At 41.8% G+C, this 22770-nt stretch overlaps 1 protein-coding gene across 5 annotated transcripts in view; it reads left to right on the plus strand.

The window, feature by feature from the left end:
• The window catches only part of KIF13B (kinesin family member 13B), a 120404-nt gene that overhangs the window by 13414 nt on the left and 84220 nt on the right, over window positions 1-22770 (plus strand). The gene's annotated exons all lie outside the window — the stretch shown is intronic.

A 22770-nucleotide genomic window follows, 5' to 3' on the forward strand; every position in this document is an offset into this window, starting at 1 on the left:
GAAAAAATGTGGTATTCTCCTGTTATTCCTTAACCAAGAAATGACCTTTCCTGAGCTGGAGAGAGGCAGCAGTTATTTTATTGAGCAATCCTTAATGCTGTTGTGCAGGTTTCAGTAACTTGATCACGTACAAAAGATCAATTTTAAAATCCATGGGATGACCTCCAGGCTGGGCAGGCTTTGCTATTAACCTTGGGCTGTTGAGGGGGTGGCTTTGGTTGGGTGGTGGTTTCTTGTCTTAAAATTAAAATTACAGTGTGTGGAAATGCTCACCCTTTTCTTTAGCTGCCTCCACAAAATTAATTGTGACAGATCTTCGAGTTCTGTCACAAATTTCCCCAAATGACCTCTGTAAATCAAAACCTTTCCTCAAGGATGTGTGAAGCTCCAGGGATTCTCTGTGGATGGATAATATCATTAGGATGACTTGTCCCCTCTTTTGTTTGCCTTCCTGAGCTGTCTGCTCCCTCTGCTCTCCCTGTTGCAAAGGTCAAGGCTGAAGTTTCTTTATCTACTCGGGATTTACTCCGTGCTGCAAAGATTACTCACAGCATTCTGGGGCTTGGAAGAGGGTGTGAACTCATTGTGATTGAAGTCAATAGATAAGTCCTGCGAGATAAGTCCTGGGCAACAATTGGAATGTTTATGGGAATTAATTTTTTGGAAAATCTCCAAATTGACTCTAATTACTCCAGGTTCCTTTGTAGCTTTTTTTTTTTTTTTTTTTTAAACATCAATTTGCTTGTGGTGTAATTTTACATCTCCCATACAAGACCTGTTAAAAAGATTGAATTTTTTTTTTTTTTACAAAGGAGGTTTATTCTGTCTTGCAGACATAACTGTAATTGATGTGTAACTGATATGAGCTCAGAGATCAGTGGTGTATCAGTCTGGCACAGCCCTGTGAATCAGCCGTGGTATTTGTAAGGCAAAGCATTCATTAAATCTGCCCAGCAAACCCTCTGAGCCCTTTTATTAAGAGAAAATGCTTAAAAATGAAACAAGTGCTGACTTCACTGTACTTTTGTTGCAGTTTGTGGTTTCTAGCTGCTTTCCCTCTTGTTTTGCAGAACAGAGAGATTCCAAAGACTGGCACAGGGTAAAAACTCTTCCAAGGAATGAGTGCAGCTAACTGGAGCTGACAAGTGTGTTAAACTAGGCTGGGTTTTTCCTCTTCAGCTATTGTAATGTCTTTATAATTAGTGCTTTGTAGTAGATAATTCAGTAATTGAGGATCTTTATAAGGATTTGCTTTTAAGGTATCTATTTCTGGATTTAGACCAGTTTACTTTTCTATACCCATACACACAGTTTTTTTGCTCATCAAGTCGTGGTGCTTGAACTCAGTTTGGTTGTTTTTAAGGAGTTCTGGAAATTGAGAAAAAATCTTGAGGATTTTTGTAGCCTTGCAGCAGCTGAGCTCAGTGATTTCTGCTTTGATGAGGAACTGGGTGAAGCCCAAGTATGTTTTACATAGGAAAGAATATTTTTAGAAGATTCTTCTGCCATTCCAATTCCTGGTTTTTTTTCTGAAAAATATGACAGTCTTGAAGAAGGTTGTGAAGAGATGGGGCTTGGAGCAACCTGGGATGGTGGAAAATGTCACTGTGCATGGAGGGGATTTGGAATGGGGTGAGCTTTAAGGTCCTTCCAACCCAAACTGTAATTCAAGTGAGTAATAATTTGCTGATTTCAGGTGGATTATGAACTTCAGGCAGCAGTTGGGTTAAAATGAACAGCCCAGCCTGTTAAAAACTTTCCTGAGTTTGTCTTTGGACTGACTTTTCTTACAAAGCTGAAGAAGCTTTTAATCCTTTTGAAGAAATGAAGATTAAGGCCAATTCAGACAGAATCCTGGCAGAGATTTAGATATTGAGAAAACGCTACCAGAAAACAAGAATTAGGGTCTCGAGGACTAAGCAACGTTAATTCACTCTTTTTGAAGGGTTAGGCGCAAAGTGGAGGAACGGTAACAAACACACGTGACTTGGAATTTAAAGACAAACAAAAACTGGAATGGGGTGTTCTTGCAAGCCCACACAAGCTCCCTGTGCTCTGTTAGCCAGGAATCCCTTGCTGGGGAGGCAGGATAAGCTCCTGCTTGGCACAGCCTGGGCAGTTACACAATGCTGGGTCTGCCCAGAGCAAGGTGAAGCCGCCTTTCGCCTGCCTGGGGTGTGTGGGTGACTCCTTAGCGTGACTCCAGAACTCCCCTTAAAGCTGCTAAAAGCTGAAAATAAGTCGTGACTTAGGAGCTCTTGCTGTGGGGCGTGTGAGAGACCTCGAGATCCCTCGATCGTGATGGGAAATGCTAATTTTAGTGTAGAAGTGCCTGAGTGGTGAGGTGGTAAAAGTGCACATAAATTGATTTCTTGTAAGAAAATTATAGATAAGGGAGTGTGTTGGTTGGGGTGAACGTACATTGAGTGGAAAAACAGTTATAAATTAAAAAATATCTCTGTGATGTGACAAAGTATATATATACCATATATTTCACTGAGCTATACAAGAAATAGATGTGGAATGATAAGCAAAAATCACAGTTAAAAAATTTGGCGAAAATTGAACACATCACGGTCTTATTTACCTTGGTTCTATATCTTACAATTTTTCACACAAACATCCATTTGCCTCACTCACAGAGTCGAGATGCCTAGAGAGGAAATGCTGACAGGGTTATAGAGATGTTCTTAAATGTGTACATATATAAGAACTGAAAAAGTTGACTGGTAGGAGTAGCAAGAAAAAATTGACTTTTAAGAAATAACTCATGGCCGGAGCACGTTGGGGTGCAGACTTCACTTCCACCCTAGGAAAGGACATGCTTGATCAGAAAAGGAGGCAAATGTATGAAGGCATTGCTATTTATGGAACTAATCTGCAGAACTCCACACTCCCAAGAAAACAGGCAATTACTGGTAGATAGTCATGGAAAAATGCCCACATTTTCTTGAAAATCACCCAGGGTCCTGCCTGATGTTAGGCAAGAACCACTTGGAGAGCTGTCTCATCTCAGGCATCTGTGTCCCCAGCTGTTCCTGCATTTGATTGAGGAGTCTCAGCTGTTGGACACCACCAGAAATGGAATATTGGGCTCGCTGAGACCATTTGCATGCTGTGGTATGGTTGCTATTTGACAGCAAAGCAGTTTAAAGGGAGAAATATTATTGTCTTTGAAGATGGGTGAAAGCTAATTGCTGTGCCTTTGCTTCTCCATATCTTTCCTGGCATTGTATTAATTCAGTATAAACCACTGGGGGGTGGGGAAAATTCAGGTTAGGATGTGTGGAAGGGAGACACAGTTGCATTAAGCAGGAATGGCTTCCCTGGCTGAGGTGTCACACTGGTGCATAAAATTCTGAGGATGAAATTTCTGGGTTAGATGTGATCTCAGCATTGTCATCCAGGGAACAGATTTGTGCAATGTTTTCATGTGCAGCAATGTTCCAGGAAGTTGGGGGGTCAGGGAGTGTGTGTGTGAATTCCCAAGGCTGTGAGCAGACATCCAGAAGAAAGGGAAGTCTGCCCCACTTGACATCCAAACTGGTGGGTTTTGGGCACAGAACAGCTCACAGGAAGTTCATGTTTGCAAAAACAGCACCGTGAGATTTTCCTGCACTGCCAGCTTGGCCTCTGTTGTATCCCTGCTCAACTCCTACTTCAAGCATGAGCTTGTTATATAAAATTACAGTTATTTCTGCTGGATTTTATTGGTTACTGAGCAGCCTAAAGAAGTTGGAAGAGAAGAGGAAAAATAAGGCTAATTTGAAATTGACAGTCATTTAAATGAGTGAATGAAATTGCTTTTTCAGTCTACTGTCAAAGCTTATTTTGTAGGAAGTGGTATTAAACCTATAATTTGGAGGTGAACTTGTGCTGGGGAAGGTTTAGTTTGGATACTAAAAACAGTTTCTTCACTGGGAGGATTTCAAGCATTGGAAGGGGCTGCCCAGGGAGGTGCTGGAGTCCCCATCCCTGGAGGGATTTAAAAATTGTGTGGATGTGGTGCTTGGGGGCTTGATGGTTTTAGAGGTTTTAGATGGTTTTCATCATTCTGTGTGCATTAAGGTTAGATTGCATCCAGCTGCCAGTCATCTTTTTCTCTCAAAATTATCTTCTGATGTAAAAATTATATGACTAAACACTTCTGATGAGTTTCTGCAGTACCTAGAAATAATTACAGGTGTGCTGGGGACAGCAGGACTGGCACACAGGGCTCTGCCACTGCACCTCCCGAGGCTTTGGCTGCACAAGGGAGAAGTTAATTTGCACAAGGAGGTGAAGGCTCACCATATAAACTCCTTATCTCGTGTAAAATTGAGAAGTGGGAGTTCTGCCAGGAGAGAAGGGGGTTGCTGTGCTTCCAAGCTGTGCTTTTGAGGAAGTGTTTGCTCCAGCTCACGTGCTTTAACTGTAAGTAAAAGTGAAAATCCGAGACAGAAACCCTCCATTAATTTTTGTGAAGGATATAAAGTAAACAGAAGTTTTGAACTGCACTTGTATGTGTCAATGTGCTTAAAACAGACCTGTAGCCTATTTTGTATTGCTTAAGTAAATAAATGGTGAGGCTTGTGTTAATGATTTCTTTTGTAGCTGATTCCCTTCCCACCAGCTGGGTTACACCTATTTGTGTCTACCTTTTTTATGACAAACATACTCATAACTAATTATCATTATCTGTTATTTAAAAGCTTGGTGCCCATATGGCAAGTGAAAACTGCTTTAACATGAGCCATATCTTCCTGAAGTGAGAAGTGGGTGGCTGTGTCACTACTGGAATCATCCTTGGCCCCTCATATTCCTTGGATGAACATCAAAGAGTCATTTTTTGATCTTGCTGCTCATTTGACCAAGTTAGTAATAACCTGCTGCATTTGAGGGGAAGAGCAGAGAGGTGAAAAATTCATTTGTTTCACATTCTGTGATCTGAAGTACAACCCTTAGCTTGTGCTTTATTGATTCTTAATCTCTGGTGCTTTTTCTCCTTAAAACCCAAAACATTTGTAAAGTACCTGCAGCCTTAATTCTTCACTAAATTGAAGGGTTTTGCTGTGCAATCTAGCTGCAAGTTCTGAAATACTCCTGGGATTATAGATCTGCTTGCAGACAGCATTTGGAGGTTGGTGGTGATAATTGCTCAGCATCCAGCTCTTCAGGAAAACTCCTCTGGAGCTGTCAAAGCGTTTTGGCTGGGATTTCTCTGAGGAGTTGACTTCTGCTACAAACAGAAAGTTGCCTGTGGTCCCTTCCCAACAGTAGGTCCACTTCCCAGAGCTGGGTTGTTTTCTTGAAAAAACCTCAACACAACCAGAAAACAAAACCAAAACCCCTCTTGGTGCCATGTTGAAGCTATTAGAATTAATGTGTTTAATATTTGAGTGGAATGTAGCTTTTATTGAACCATTTATGGCAATTTTGAGGGAAATATCTCAACAGTTGTGGTTTTCAAGCCCACCTGTGTCTGAAGCTTCCAGTAACAGGTTGTTGAAGCTTCAGGGAGACTGTGAAGTTTTAATTGTTTTTTTTTTTGACTTGTTAAATCTACAAAACAGACAAATTCTTTTGTTTTAAGAGGAGTCTTTTTCTCTCTCTATATATATAATTGTTTTTATGCTCAGCCAATTTTGTTTTGGAGGTGTTTGAGTTTAAACTCCAAAATCTTCATCTCAGTTTAATATGAGATCAGAAAGAGATGCAAGAGAGGATATTTCCCCACCCTCCAAGATATCTGATTAGTAATAACCAGGATAACTTCGTGCTGTACAGCTCTCACACTCTCTGTTGCAGACATTTTGATTGTGTAGATGTGTCCCCCAGGCTAGTTTGAACTAAGATAATCTGAATGTTCAGGGTTTGATGCTCTCCCAAGAAGGTGGATGATGCCCATCATATTATCAGTGATTGTATGGTCAGCTGGAAGGCACAGGCCTTCACATACAGTCTTCTGATTTCCTTGTGTTTTGGAAAAAGGAATAGGAAAACTGTCAAGGTTTGTTTGCTAAGTTATATACAGGCTTAGTATGGAAAGTAAAGAAAAAGAGAGACCTCTTAGTGTCTTACAGTCATTGTCCTGAGGAAATTAGAACAAGTTTTTAGAGTTGAGTGCATCAGTTTGAGGTAATTTGCCATTTTTTGTTGTGTTGGTATTAATTTGAATTAATTGCACTTGATGCTGCCTTACACTTATGGGGTTAATTCTGATTTTGTCACCAGCTCTGTAAAGTCTGAAGTAAAGCTACTGAACACAGAGGAACTTGTTTCTATGTCTGTTTGTTACAGTAAAATGAGAAAATTGGAATTGCTGTAGCACCTCAAGATTTGCTTCAATATTTGATGTTCTTCTACCTATTTTAATTTCAGTAGATGAAAAACACACAAAGCCTGTTTGTTCTCCTCCTCCTGTGAGGAGAAATCCACAATCAGCATCCTCTAGGTATTTCTGCTTTCTGTTTTCCATGAGCTTGGTCTGCAGGAATGCAGCATCTGCTGCTCTTGCATGGGCAGCACCCTTCCCTCTGCTGGGAATGCTTTTCCTTCCTGGAAAGAAGCTCTGGAAGTCTGGCTGTTTATGGCCTCCTCCTAAAAGCAGCACTAAATTTTGTGTTGTAGCAGTTTTGGAAGTAACCAAACTATCTTCCCTTGGTTGTATTTTGCATTAAAATAAGTTGTGTCTTTATCCATTTGTTTTGTGTGGAGCAGGACAGATTCTGGGGATATAAATCTGCCTGTGGGATGAGCATTGCATTCACTGCTCTGGGAGTATGTGAAATAAAATTACATTTTAATTAGTGCTCAAAAGTTCATGGCAGCCTTGATAAGCATAAGGTTTGATAAGCATATACTGCTTTACAAATCTAATTATCCAGTTGGAGCTCCTTTGAGGAGAGGAGCAGTCAGGGTAATGGTGATTTTTTTGGCTAAAGGAAGAGGGCTGGACATGAAGGATGAAGAAGGATGGACTTCTCTAAGAGCAGTGGCTGCACAAGGGGATTTAAGTTTTGCCTCAGCTCTACCATATGCTTCTTATCTGACTGTGAACTGCAGATTCCTCTCTTCCATTTCAAGCCTCTAAAATCTAGCATTTTTCCCATTTTTTTGGTTGCAGTCTAGTCCAAGAAGCGTTTTACTGTGTGGGACGGTGGTTTTTTATTGTTTGAGGAGGTTGGTTTTTGGTTTGTTCTTCTTGTTATTGTTGTCATCTTGGTTTTTTTTTTTTTGTGTTAGGGGATTTTTTTGGTCTTTTTTTTCCCCCAGCAAGAAGATTCCTGTGCTGGTATATAATTAATTAGGTCACATCACTCAGTGGGGCCAGAACTCTGGGCCTTTATATTGTGGTAGTGACGTAAGGAAACCCTATATCTTAATGTGTATTGTCTGAGGTTCTTAGGCTCATCCACTTTACTTGAATTTTCAGCCTTTTGGAAAGCACAATACCATTTTCTTCCTTTCTCCTCGGGGTTTGTAGCCTCCTGCCAGCATTTTGTTCTGTCCCTCAGCAGTTGTAGCCTTACTGTGCTGATCAGATAAATGAAATGAAGGCACAGGATATCCACTCAGCTTTATCTGAGCAGTCCTGCAGTGATGAGCACTTCCAGCTCTCTGGATTTTTTAAAGCATTTCTTGGCGTATGTTTATGATCTGAATTTTATCTGTACTTGGGAGCAAATATAACCACTCAAAAAGTAGTACCTAATATGAATAACTCCAATCAAAATTTTGCTCTGATCAAACTGACAGAGGTCAGGGTTAGACGGGATATTGGGAAGGAATTGTTCCATGTAAGGAGGCCCTGGCACAGGTTGCTCAGAGAAGCTGTGGCTGCCCCTGGATACCTGGAAGTGTCCAAGGCCAGATTGGATGGGACTTAAAGCAGCCTGGGATAGTGGAAAATGTCCCTGCCCATGGCAGGAATTTGACAGTGGGTGATATTTAAGGTCCTTTCCCACCCAAACCATTCTGGAATTCCGTGGCTGTGACATTATCCATTGTTTTATCCTTCTGTTAAACGTTTTCTTAGTTTGAAGGGTCCTCTCCTTACTCCTCTGAGCTCTTGGAATGGTATTTGCCATCAGCCAATTTCCATGTTGGAATGTATGTATGTCACAGTCCCTATATTTCTGATTCTTTTTCAGAAAATGCACCTAAAGATAATATCTTTGCAAAGTTTGCAGCTATGGCACTGTGGAAAGGGAGAATTACAATGTGCTTTGCAGAAACTTCAGAGGTGTGAAGTTAAAAAAAGACAAAAGACAGAGAAAAACCATATGCAGATTTTGTGGCAGAGAAGAGAGAAATAGGGATGGTTGAGAGGAAGCAATTTTCTGGTTGCTGACACCACATTTGCACCAGCTGAGGCTTACCAGCATCTCTAGTGCAACTCTACAAGTTTTCTTACTTAAACACCTGCCCTGTGCAGCAAAGAGGCTGTGAAGCAACTTCTGCTGAAACTTCCCACCCTTGCTCTGCTCCTGCCTGTGCAAATCCTCTCTGCAGAGCTGGCACACGTGGTTTTATCTCTCCCTGTCGCCACTGAGGTGTCTTCCTGTGCTGCTAAGAGTTTAATTGAATTGCAGGAGGAGCACTGGCAGGCCTTTCCCAGTGCAGGAATTATGTGGGATTAGTAGAACCATGGCAGGTTCGCGCTGCACAGGAGTGCAAGTGGTACAGAGTAAACTCAGTTCTGGATGCTAAGGAATTACTGCAGCATGTGGACATAGGTTTGGAATTGGGCATAGTCCTCCATGACCCCATTTCAGGTGATAATTAAGAATCTCGTGGTTAAGTAGTGAGGTGTTTTACTTGTGAAGGTGGCACAAGGTGAAACTGGTAGAGTTCTCCGAGAGTATGTGATGTATATCCTGGTAGATGCTGGTACAGCTTTTTGGGAAATTATATCAGTCTTTCGAATCACAGAATGGTTTGAGCTGCAAGGGACCTTAAAGCTTATCCCATTCCAATCCTGCCATGAGCAGGAAACCTTACACTATCCCAGGCTGATCCAACCCTGTCCAGCCTGGCCTTGGACACTTCCAGGGATCCAGGGGCAGCCACAGCTTCTCTGGGCACCCTGTGCCAGGGCCTCGCCACCCTCACAACCAGGTATTCCTTCACAATATCCCACTCAAATCTCCCCTTTTGCAGTTTGAAGCCATTCCCTGTGTCCTGTCTCTCCATGCCTTGTCCTAAGTCCCTCTCCAGCTCTCCTGGAGTCACTTTATGGTGAACACCCCCAGCTCTCCCAGCCTGGCTCCAGAGCAGAGGGGCTGCAGCTCTCAGAGCATCTCTGTGGCCTCCTCTGGACTCTCTCCAGCAGCTCCATGTCTTCCTTGTGCTGGGTCCCCAGAGCTGATGCAGTGTTCCAGGTGGGGTCTCACCTGAGCAGGGCAGTGAGGGAGAATCCCCCCCTTCCCCTGCTGCCCACGCTGTGGGTGAGCCCAGGGTAGTGTTGGCTTTCTGGGCTGAGATTGTTGTGCACTCTGTAGTCAAACATTTCGTCATACCTTGATTTTCTTTGTCCTCTGGTTCCTGTTCAGGTTTCTCAGGTGACACTTTCCCAGGTCAGGTCATGCCACCAACCCCTTTCCAGAGGCCATGGCTGAGATTCTGTGTGCTCTGACAGCTCTTGCTGAGCAGGGAGATGACCTGGCTGCCTCCAGGTGAGGGGCAGAGGAGTCCTGGAGTGCTTTGGAATTGCTGTTGGAGTGATGGCAGGCTTGCTCATGGCAGTCTTGGGCACTGGGATGTGCCTGTGGAGTACCTCTGGAGGTATCTGCTCCATCCCTCCCTCCTCAAGCAGGGTCTCCTGGAGCTGTTTACCCAGGTTTATGTCCAGATGTTTCTTTACTATCTCCAGAGATAATTTATGTAGCTCTCTGTGCATTAATAAAACCGTAAGTTGTTTGTGTACTGCTAAAGAGTGACCTGGTTCTGAGTGGAATTTGGATTGCACCTGCCTTGCTGAGATGTGGGAACTAAGCTGACAGAACTCAGTATAAATACCAGCTGTCACTGGATAATTGTGTCCATAATTAACATGTTTGAAAGTGAGAGACAAGTTCGTTTTCAAGGCAGTAGTGATGTCAGCAGTTAATTGTAGCTTCATTTGTGAGGGATTGTTGGCAAGACACAAGTCTGCACCTTCTGGTAAATTATATTTAGCAGGACATCCATCCAGAAACGATAAAAATTAATCACAGTTATCTAATGTTCATCTTGAATAATTATCTTCTAAAAGAAAACTTGGTTTATACCTTGTGTTGAAGTGGTACCCAAAGAAATTCCAATGCAAGCAGTGCTGAGTGCTTCTTGTGTAATTGGCTGCTTTGGCTTGTGTGGACACAACCTCTGTGTGCAGGACATCCTTTGTCCTAAAAAATCAAGGATTTAAAAATTATTTTTTTCTTTCCTGCCGTCATTTTTCATTTGGGGAACATCTTGCCTGAGTTTTGGGCTTATCTCTGGGAGGTTCTTCAGCATATCAGTGATTATAACCTTTAGCAAAATTTGCCAGACACCCTCCAGGTTACCATGGCTTTTGAAACAACTTTTTATTTCCTTACATTTTGAACATTAACTATTTAGATCCTTGAACCTTGACAATGGCAGATGCTGGTAAAGTGTTTTTTAAATTTGCTCTAAGGAAAAACATTGGATAGGAGAAGATTTGAACAGATTAATTCAGACACTGCTGGTGAGGTAAAAAGATGAGTTTTTAGGAGTCCATGTGCTCTGCTCATCACGTGCCTTGCTGCAAATTTTGGCAGATACAATTCCAAAGACTTCATTGGCACTAACAAGTTCTAAAACTGTTGCCAAGTTTATAAAAGTCATTAAACCTCATTTATTGTCAGGATTAATGCTTAGAAAGAGCATGATTCCTTCAGGAAAAGTATTGAAATCCATCCTTGCAGAAAAATGAAGTTAATTTTTATCACAAAAGAAAGTGACTTGACAATTTAGTCTCTCCTGGCATACCTTAGGCCAACAAGAAACTAATTACAGCATAATTGTGCTTTCTCCTGCTGTTGTCCCATCTGTGTACAGTGGTTTATAAAATATTATAAAAATGGAAGAAATGGCCATTAAGTTAAAAATCTTTGCTGTTTTGCAAATGATTGTGCTTGGAATTATGACTGGAGTTTTGGACTGAAGTTTTGCATTTGCAGGGGAACATAATGAAAAATAATGAGTTTATAATCAGACTTGAAAGTCTATTTATGGGAACTCAAAAAGGGGGGAAAATCTTATGCTGAAACAATTACTAAATTTTTAATTATGATTTGAAGGATGTTATTTGAAGACATTTTAAAACCTATTTATAAATCAGATTCTTTTAGAATACAGTACCAAAGGCAGTATGGAAAATGAGTAATAATGGCAGGAGTACTTATTCTCCCTTAAAAGGAGATATTCAGTTTATTATTTGAATTCCAAGTCGCTGGAGCCTGTTCTTATGTGAGTCTCTTGCCACTGATGCTTTATAGGGAATCTTTCATTGCTAAACCAAGTGAATATATTCAAATTATGGCTTCTCCTGTATGGCTTATTTGTAACCTTTTTCTATTATTAAATGCTAAAGGAAAGAAAAATTAAAAATCAGACCAGTGATGCATCTGAATGTGGGGGAGGGTTTCCTCTGTGTCTCAAACTTTAAGGTTTTTGAGTGACAGAAGGGAAGGGACCCCCAAAATGTGCTTGAGAACTCCCTGCAGGGTGGCCTCACCCTGTTGCCATGGCAGTGCCTCTTCCCAGGAAGGGCACAGTGCCCAAGACAAAGCAAACTTGTCCACAGAGAGAATTATCTGTTGCTACAGGATTTGTGCAGAGACCTGTAGTGATCACAAAGGACAAAAAACACCCATTGGAAGTGATTTCAGTGCTTTCAAGATGATGCTTGTTCAAGAGGTGCCTCTTTTTCCCCTTCCCAGTCATCTCCTTTCCCTTTCATCCATCATGTTTGTGATGTACAAACATGGATAAGCAAACTGTTGGCTTGATCTGAGCGGAATATAACAAATTGTAGAACAGTTGGGTGGGAGGGGACCTTAAAACTCATCCCATTCCAACTCCAACACCTTCTACTATCCCAAGCCCCATCCAGCGTGGCTTTGAACACTTCACAGATCCAGGAGCAGCCACAGCTTCCCTGGGCAACCTCTGCCAGTGTTTTACCACTTCTGAAGTATTTTGGGGAGCACAGTTCTCTTCCTGTCTGGTCCATCAGTTTGATGCCCAGGAAGCAGAATTAGATGGATTACTGAATTTTTGGGTTCCGGTCAGCTGTTAAATGCTGCAGTAACATCAAACTGGGGTGGTTTTGTCCTGTGCTGGCTCTGAGTAGCACTTTTCCACCTCTGAGCTGCTAATGCAGGGTATTTAAGTTCAGGAAGGCCAAACCCAGACCTGAGCAATTCTGAGGAGGCATCAAAACCCAGCATTTTCTGCCCTTGTGGGTGAATCTCCTTTTTTAAATAGCATGCTTTTCCTGGCCTGGTGTTCTTGCCTAGGTGACCACAGCTGCTCTAAATGTTTTATTAAATTTTATTCAGTTTTATTATTTTTTATTAATTTTTATGAATTTTAGTTAATGCAGAGCTATGAATTACTTCACCAATAACTTGGAGTATTGGATGGAATCAGTGAAGTGAGCACGGTGGCAGCATAAAAGAGCTGCCGGTGCTGGAGTTTTGTTTTAACCCCCTGCAAGGTTTACCTTGCCATTTATCAGTTGAAACAATGCAGCCACAGAGAACTTCAAAGTCTCTTTGTTTCACAGGCAGTGGTCCAGGCAGAGCAGGTTCCTTCCTGTAAACACTCATTTTCCATGGCTCAACGTCTTTATTTTTAAATTTATCTTTATTAAGAATCACCTACTGATGCTGTGTCCAGGAGTTTTTCAGTATGTATGATCCTTCTGTGCTGTGGGAAATCAAACTAATGTTTCCATATTCTTAGAGAGTTTGACAGGGTGGATTGAAATGAGGTTTTTTAAAATGTTTCTACATGCTATAATCTTTTATTTCTGGTAGTTAAAGGTAGACCTTGCACACAGAACCACCAGTGCATACCATGTTTAGCTGATGAATCACTGCTTGAAAATAGCCTGTTCCCTTTCATCAGGTTTTAAATTAGCTGTGGTTTAGGATCTGATGCAGATGGAAATACTGTTGATCATCTGAGACTGCTTATTGCAGTGAAAGATTTACTGCTGGTAAGTCTTGTGGTGTCAGCAACAAAAATGATGCTGGTTCAACTCTGCTCACTTCAACTCCAAACCCTACAAGGTAAATAGGGGCAAATTGAATTGTTTGAAATGACAGCTATTTTCTAATAATCTGGATGATTAATTATTCCCTATTCTACCTTCTGTCCCACTTTTTACTGATACTGTCTGCTCATCTCCTGGCACTCGAGACTTCTGATGCCATGGAGATTTTGGCTGAGGATCTGTGCTGCTCTCATGTGGGGATTCCTCTTTAGGTAGAGCATTAGTGCAGCAGTTTCCTTGACAGAAATGTGAAGTGCCTGTTGATAGATTTATGCTTTCCATTTAGCTAAAGCAAAAAAAAACCAGAAAAAAAAATTTATTTCTGCCCTTTGGTACTTGAAAATTAGGTGTTTTTTAATTTTTTTGCAGTAGTTATGTGAAAACAAGGCCATTTTCTGTGCAAAAAAAAAAAAAAAAAAAAAAAAAACCAGAATTTTTATTTCTGCCCTTCGGTACCTGAATATTAGGTGGTTTTTAATTTTTTTGCAGTAGTTCTGTGAAAACAAGGCCATTTACTGTGTTGTAGCCTTGTGTGTCTGCTCTTTGTTGTGGCATTTTTCATTCTGGGATTTTATTGGAATAATTCAGTAAAATATCCCATTATATAAACCAGGTAGTCTGTAAGCTGGGAGTAGGGAATAGCTTTAGCTGCTTATCCCTTGTTTCTTAATTCTTGATAAGGAGGTCTCATGGAAAGGTTTGTAAGACACCTTAGGATGGGACTGAAGATAAAATGTCATAATTTGTGTATAAGATACGTTCTGTCAGCATTTATTTGTCATGTAACTGAAATTACTTTGCTTTGCTGAAATGTACCTTCACACCACAGAAAGGAGGTCTCATGGAAAGGTTTGTAAGACACCTTAGGATGGGACTGAAGATAAAATGTCATATTTTATGTATAAGATACGTTCTGTCAGCATTTTTTTTTTTGTCACATAACTGAAATTACTTTGTTTTGCTGAAATATACCTTCACACCACAGGTTTTAGAGGCTGAGGGATCATAAATAGTGAAGTATTTCATGTGCTGGAGCTACCAAAGAATGTCAGTGCTTGATACAAAGTGCTGGCATCACCTTGGGAACCTGTGTTGTGGCAAGGGGAAGGTGGCATCAAGACCAAGTATATGAAAGCCTAAAACTAGAAAAATACAGATTAGGATTTTATCGGTACCACTCTTAATGGCAAAGGTTGGAAGCGACTGTGACAGGTAACAGAGAGTTCTTGTTGGCAGGAATGAGGATATGTTTCCAAAGGGAGCAGTGATGGTCAAATGTTGTAATTGTGCTGGTGTTTGCAAGGTCAGGTTGGCTGTGTAACTCTTCTTTCCAGCTTTAATATCTCTGAATATTGAGAGGATACGATGGGCAGACTTAGTGTGGTGCATGGTTGTGGTGTGGGTTGGAAGGGACCTTAAATCTCATCCAGTCCCACCCCGTGCCGTGGGCAGGGACACTTTCTACTATCCCAGGTGGTTCCAAGCCCTGTCCAGCCTGGCCATGGACACTTCCCGGGATCCAGGGGCAGCCACAGCTCCTCTGGGCACTCTGTGCCAGGGCCTGCCCACCCTCACAGCCAGGAATTCCTTCCCAGTATCCCATCCATCCCTGCCCTTTGGCAGTGGGAGTCCATTCCCTGTGTCCTGTCCCTCCATCCCTTGTCCCAAGTCCCTTTCCAGCTCTCCTGGAGCCCCTTTAGGCTCTGCAGGGTTCTGATTGCCGTGGCAGGAGCAGCTTATGAACAAACCTCAGTTAATGTGGCAGAAGGGAGGAATCATCTGGGGTAAGGCAGGGCAATACTTTGGATTTGGGCCTTAAGAAATACCATCTCCTTCCTCTTCCCTTCTTTCTGAAGGCCTTCAGTGCTGGACAAAATGATTTGTGCTGTGAAGTTCTCTTCCTTAGGTTGGTGTGAGTGGCAATAAAACATGGAGCATGGAGGGGAAATGAGAAATACTGAGCTCAGGCTCTGCTGCCAGCACAGCCTTGGATAAGTTACTGTTCACCTTGGTCATATCCATGGAGTGAGAACAATGCAGGAGGCATGTGATTCTTTTATTTTGTTCAAAAAATAAAAAAAAAAAAATAAAGGAAAGCTTCACATTTATTCCATCTGTTTCTCAGTCATCTAGTGTGTGTTGATGGCACAGGTAGCTGAGTTAATGTCAGTGAATCACTGGACAGATGCATTCAAGAGCCCCAAGCCAGCCTGATCTAAGGTTTGTAACATTTAACTGTAGATATTTTTAAAATATCTTGCTGTGGTAGTTTGATAAGGCATGTTTAAGAACATAAAGCAAATAAATTCATTGGGCTTGAAATACTGCCTGCTTCATTGTGTATTGGTAATTGATAGATCTCTGGGCTCATTAGTTAAACTAAGCAGGGTTATTTTTATTTAATTTTATTTGCATCAAGTGCAGGGATGTTTATGTGTGTACTTGTCCATGGTTTTCTTTCTAATGAAGGGTTGTTTCCCATCCAGGGTTGTGTCATTTGAAAGGTTTTCATATTCAGTTTTTCCTTTAAGTGCTCATAAGTCATTGGAAAAAATTACATTTAGCAGTTGAACTTAAAAAAGTAGTTCCATTGGAGAAGAATAAATAGGGGAGGATATTGAGAGATCTGATTTTTTCCCCTGGTAATTTCTTTTGGGTTTGCTCAGTGATTTTTAGGCAGGCCAAGTCCTCTGCCTGATTTCTGAAAGGAACCTTGGACTTGACACAAGCCAGGACCCATTGAAAGTCTAACAAAAGAGCTTGAGAGTTTAAAAATCACTCTCTTGGTATCAAGACCCACTTCAGCTTAAAAATAAAAAATCATACTAGGTATTGCTGATGTGTGTTATGTGCATGGGTTACAAAGGAGCTGTGGGGAATTGCAGCACTGGCAGCCTTTCAAGCAGCCTCTTACAATACTGCTTTATGCCTGTAACATATTTTCTCTTCCTTTCTTTTTGCAAGTCATGTTTTAAGCACATTTCATTCCCTTTCAACTCTGGAAGGCAAATGTAATGTTTGAAATGCTGTGTTGTACTTGGAGAGGCTGGATTTTCCTCTTATTCTGTGAAACAATAAATGGAAACTTGCCTGTTTGGAATTGCACAACCCAACTCTTCCCCCTGGGAGCATTCAGTCATTAAATTCCTGATGGGAAAATAGAAGTTCAAGGGTAAAAATAGAGGTGTAAGGAGGGAGCTGTGTGCAAGGAAGGGGTTTGGTCAGGTATTTGCTTTTAACACAAAAATGTTTCCTAGCTCTTCTGTGTGGGCCAAGTGTTGGAATTTATTCCAGCTCTGATTCTTGAGAGTTTACAAAACCCTGTGTCCTTTTGGTATCAGTTCTACTCAAAACCAAGTGGCCCTGGGTGCCTGGGCAGTCAGGTGAGGCTGCATCCCAGTGCTGCTCCAGTCTTGCATAAAGGCTGATTTATGGATTGTACTGAGGGAGGAGGGAGAAAATGGCACAGGAGGTGCCCCTCCACCCCTTTGATTTATAATTGTGCCACTTGTACAAAGTGCTTTATTCCCTGGAGATTGATTTCCTGGACGCTGTGACCAGCAGTTTGCTGTCACCCCTCAGTCCAGACCTGAACCAGGGCCAGGGCAGGTTGTCCCCAAGGATAAACCCCCTCTGCTCATCCTAAACATGTTGGAGTAGTGATACCTCACAAGCTGCAACTGATTAAGCAAATAAATTAGGTGTGATGAGGCTGCAGTGACAGTCCATCATTCAACATCCTGTCTTCACCCTGGGCTTAAAATAGCACCTTAAATTTCTTTATGGCTTTATTTTTATGGGAGCTGGTTAGGAAATCCTGGATTGCACATTCCAAGAGCGTGGGGATTTCTAACAAGGGCAATGCTTGTTCCTGCAGTACCTGTAAGAGAGGAATTTTCTCACTGTGTCCTGTTCTCCTGTGGCATCAAGTGACCAAATTGAATATCCAGCATCTTTTCTGTGTTTGTTGTTATGCTTGGACAGACTCATTCAATCAGCTGCATGAATGAGCATTTAAGGATTTTATAAGCCAGAGTGGACAAATTATGGTAATTAGACATCTTGTCTATTCTGTTATCCTGGCTGCAGAACAATAATGAGGTTAAAGGGATACTGTCAAGGTGACAAAGGTACCAGACTGTCTTACCTAAAAGCTGTACTTTTTCTGCTGTATATATCTGAATACTTTGTTTTTAGAGTGTTCTTTCTGCCTGTATTTAATTTCATGACATTTAGAGGCAGGAGCAGTACAAATGTGTGGTGTGAAATCCCTATCAGCTTCTTATTTCTTGGAGCTTGTCTCTTTTAAATGCTGTCAAATAACTGTCTCTGAAGTTAATTTTATACAGTAGGTCACCTGTAATGGTTGTAGAAATTCATATCTCACTACTGAATATGGCAAACATACATTTAATATTACAGAAAACTGAATGCAATAGAAAAATGGGTCACTCCTTAGAGTATTGCTGCTTAAGAATGCCAGTGTCTTTTATATGGGCTTTGCTAATTATGTTTACATGGCTGAGAATTTGATGCTCATAATCAGAGGTGATTAAACAAACAAACAAAAAAATGCAACCAGCTAAAAGCCAACCAGTTTAGTAACACCAAAAGTGGATAAATTAGCTGATAAAAACCAAGCCTGGGTTCAAGGAGAACCAATAATAGTAGCCAAGGACAGCAAGGCTGTCCTGAAGGCTGATTTTTTGAGGAACTCACTCAGCTGAAACATGTGATTTGAACTTTACATCAATATCCCTTTGCTGTTTTTCCTCTCCTGTACCATGTCAGTTCTTGTATTTAGTTCTTACTCCGTCACAGGTTTTTATCTGAAAGTCTGGTACTCATTTCAGACATGTTAAGTTTGTTTTCTTTTTGTCAAAGCCCTTTCCCTTTGAAAAAAAAAAAAAAAAGGGGCTGAGGGAAAGGGACTTCTTTTACCCACCACTTTCAGGGCTGTGTTTTGGGGAAAACAACTGTTAAACTAGTTTTTTGCAACACAGGCGTCATCCTAAAGCAGCTGACCTTGGATGGCCTCCCAACCTGCCTGCAAAATAAGGACTTTGCCTTTCTTGTTTCTGTTGGCAGGAGGAGGAGGAGGATAGCCTGGTCTGTCTAAAGGAGTGGGTTCCAACCCATGATTTTAGGGCTGGCTCTGGGAGGGAGGCATGGGTGTCTGCACTCTCACTAAAGGCTCTGCAGAAGAAGTTCTGCTGTCTTTAAATGCAGATTTGTTCATTTTGGCCCCACAGGCTCTTTAGAAAATTGTGATGGTTTTATTAAGAGGAGAAGGGAAAAGCTGAAGAACGTTTGTAGATGGTGTAACAGCCAGAAAACTTCTGTCTCACTGCAGCTCCAGCCATGAGCTGTGTGAGACAACCAGCAAGAGCAAGGAAATGTGGAAAAGGAAAGTGTGTGTGGCTGTTCAGAGTGATTTGATTTTACCCTGGTGCCTGCTCATCTCCCTGACCTCAGCCCTGTGCTCCAGATGAGCAGACCAGACTGGTGACTCTCAGAGATCATTTTGGCTGTTGATTTTCCCCCTCTCCCTTGTTCATGAGGAAATATTGGCTACATGTCTGTGTTTTCCCTGGTGTAGCGCACTTGCAGTTTGTCTCTTTAAATCTCTGCCAGCTGCTGGTGTACAGCAAACTTCTTGGTGAAGTTACCAGTCTGGGGATTATTAATGCTCATTTTTCCCCTCAGTTACTGCTTTTCTGACCAAATGATGGCTTGTAATGGTGGACAAAATGTGAGCTCTGTGGAACAACTAATCCACAAATATTCTGTAGTTTATTTTTAATTTTTGGTCAATTTTCACACAGTAACTTTCCTCCCCCTCTGGCAGGAGTCCTCCTTCCCATTCCCACCCATACCCATGCCAAAACAGAGGTTGGCCATTAAAAATAATGTTTTCTTTTGCAACTTGTATGTGTGGGTAGATTTTTGTTTTGTAAGGAACTGTTTGGGGGAGTTACAGCCAGGGAAACATCCCTATGGAAATGAAGATGGTTGAGTTTATTTGATCTAAGTGGGCAAAGAATTGTAACAAGGAACTGTTGTTGGTAAACATTTTTTATGGTAATGGTACAAATGGGAAGGAGAGGAGCTGACCTTCAAATTCCACGTTATGTTCCAAGTGGGATTGTTGGGTTTTTGCAGTGGCTGCAAAGCTGCTTTGTGACTCTGAGATGCAGTCACCAGGGAATCCAGCACAGGACAGTTTTAGAGGAATAATTTATTTAATGATTCTTGTTTTGTCATTCTGTAGGAAGAGGCGTGTGTTGAGCATTAGATTATACATCTAATGGGCAATTTAGTATTTGGCTTCCAGCTTCTTAAAATGATCTGATGTCATTTGGATTTAGAGGAATAAAATATGGGTGATTATAACAGCAATTGCTTCAGATTGAGAGTAAGTCAATCCTGTTCATCTGATAAAATTCCATTATCTGCCTGTTCATCAACATAGATACCCACAGCTGCTCTGTGTAATTCAGGATGAGCAGAAGGGATTGTTGAGCACATTTCTAATATCCAAATTTCATTCAGCATTAGCAAAAATAATGCATTTCTTGGTGAGATATGTGTTGAAAATAATTAAAAGAGCTTCTCAATATACAAGTAGACATCTGCTTTTATTCTTGTTTTAGGGAACTGCTGTGCTCAGTGCTAAATCATGATAGTGTCACGTAAAGTGATTTTGCGTGTGCTGTCCCATATGAAGCACAGTCAAGCAGGCAACAAGTTGCATCTAAAAGCAAGATATTTTTCAGCCAGAAGAGAAGAGCAGCAGGCAGCCTGGCAGTTCAAAGTTAGAATTCAACAGGAAACATCCTTTGGTTCTGTTCAGTGCACATGAAAGCCTCACATCCCATCCCTGTTTATGAATACCAGCAACTTGCTGTGTAGCCCACACTTGCAGGCTAAAAATAACTTCTTTGCAATGCAAACTTGGCATCAGGAGCTGACAAGTTTATTTGGTATCACCTTTAGGTGTTTTTTTTTCTTTTTTTTTCAGGGAAATTAATGGCTCCTTTACTGTGTATGTGAGCTATCACACTGTTTAATCACTGAGACCACAAAATACGAAACTCCTTTTCACATGGCACGTACGAGAATTTGTCTTCCAAATAGATCCTTGGAAAAGGAAAAGAGAAGTTTTAAGTGAAACCAGCTGCCAGCAAGTGTCTGGTGCTGGTGGCTACTGTGGAATGAAAGAGCAGTGTGAGGAGGTAAACATTAGTTCGAATTTTGGGTGGAGTTGATTTTTTTGGTCTTGTTTTAGCTTTTTACACTTCTGGAATTTCAGCTTTCTGCAGAGTGTTGTGCCCCAAATGAGCAGAACTCACATGGAACACAGGCTGTATTTCCCTCATAAAGAAATGATACAAAATTTGCTATAATTGTGGTGTTGTAGTGATGGTAGATTAAAGGTTGCAAGAGTGCACAACTCCCTGACAGGAGGTTGCTGTGAGGTGGGGGTCAAGGTAACAAGTGACAGGATGAGAGGAAATGGCCTCAGATTGTGCCAGGAGAGGTTCAGATTAGACATTATGAAAAATTTATTTGAAGAAAGGGTTGTCAAGCATTGGAACAGGCTGCCCAGGACAGTGGTGGAATCACCATCCCTGGAAGTGTTCAAGAAAGTCTGGATGTGGCACTTGGGGACATGGTTTAGTGGTGACCATGGTGGTACTGCTGGTTGACAGCTGGACTTGATGATCTTGGAGGTTTTCTCTGACCTTTATGATTCTGTAATTCCACATTTGGGTGAAGAATTTAGAAGTATGAACAAGAAATTCCTCGGATTCCTACAAGGAAATGTGATTGCTTTTCTTGGTTTTTATGGGTTTTTCTCTCTTTAATTACATTGCTTTTGAACAGAATGAACTGTTGACAGTATTTTTGCAGGGCTATAGCACGTGGTCCGTGATGAGAATGGAAATATTTTGATATTTTCCTTAATGCCCAAGTATCCATTTTGTATAAATCATTTGAGGCAGTGGGAATCAGCACAGAGGTCCCAAGTTTTGAGTGATGGATTGCTCTGTTCACTAGGACTTCCTGTAAAACCGCTTTATTATGGTGATGTTCACAGAAAAGCCAAACAATTGTCTTCATCCAGGATGGACATTGTAGATGTTTTAGTCCAGAAAAAGCTTTGGAGCATTGAATTTACAGCACTAGACCTGCCGTGCAGTTGGAACAAAGTCGTTTTAGATCAGATCTAAGAGGGTTTTTTAAAAGAGGTGGTGAGACCCTGGCACAGGGTGCCCAGAGAAGCTGTGGCTGCCCCTGGATCCCTGGAAGTGTCCAAGGCCAGGCTGGAAAGAGTGTGGAGCAATCTGGGATAGTGGGAGGTGTCCCTGCAGGGTTGAATGAGATAACATTTAAAAAGTCCCTTCCAAACCATCCTAAAATTCTGTTCTCAGTGACTACATGAGACTCACAGCCCTGGGGCATCATTTCTTGTTATCCAGCTCTGTGATTCACTGTTCTGTCTGCTATTTTCCCTGTTTTCAGCCCCTTTATGTTGTCTGAGTGAGGGGAAGGTACTAAAAAGCCACAGAGCTGCATTTGTGCAGCACAGAGCACTTGACCATACAATGAACTTTTAATTGGCCTGAACTGAATGTAACCCAGCACATGTGTAATGTCCTGAAAAGGACTTTTAAAAAAATATCTACAACCATAAACAGCTTTTGCACCAGAAGCAGCATTATGGAAGGGTTTAAGTCTCCTTTTGGGGTGCTTTTTTTGTTTGAGGGAGAGGTGTTGAAAAGGATTTCAAAAGAGAAGGCATGCTGGGGAGATAAACAGCTCTGGGAATAAGAGCAGCACAGGAAGCGAGTCCATGGTGTTGCTTGTGGGAAGCTCTTAGAAGTAATTAGGGATAAGAGTGAGGCGGGAGAAAATCTGGTTGGCAGCTGTGGCACTTTCAGCAGCAACTCTGACCTTGGCTTGTAGATGCTTTGAGGCTGCTGGGGAAAGATTTGCTGCCAGAGCTCCTGGGTTTTACCTGAATTCCCTCGGAAAATCTGCCGGCAACCTGCGGAGTGTTAAGTTCTCATGCCATGGCTAAAGACCCTGCATCCATCCCTCCTTCACTTCAGGCACTGCAAAAATATGTGATAAAAGTCACTGATAGACCAGAGGACTCGTGTTTGCACTTTTTAGAAGCCTGATCAAATCCTGGAGCAGCAGGAGCAGTCTGCCCAAGGGTGGGAATTGAATCCTCCTTCCACCACTTCTCTGCCCTGCCCTGGGACAACATGAGGGTTGGCAAAAGCCAGCGAGTCCCTGGCCAGGATCCAGGCCCAGGAGATTGGTTGGCAGGAAAGCACACGGTGAGATTTAGCCTGACACAATTTACTTGGCTGAAAAGGGTACGTGATGGTGCGTGGTGCGTGTTTCACCTTGTTAAATATCTGCTGCCAGAGCATGAAATGATAACTTAATCCCTGATTGCTCCTTACAGCCCTGCAGGCCATAGTCTCTGG

Source organism: Onychostruthus taczanowskii, unplaced genomic scaffold (assembly GCF_017590055.1).
Source record: "Onychostruthus taczanowskii isolate IOZ18803 unplaced genomic scaffold, ASM1759005v1 scaffold90, whole genome shotgun sequence".
Taxonomy (NCBI): domain Eukaryota; kingdom Metazoa; phylum Chordata; class Aves; order Passeriformes; family Passeridae; genus Onychostruthus; species Onychostruthus taczanowskii.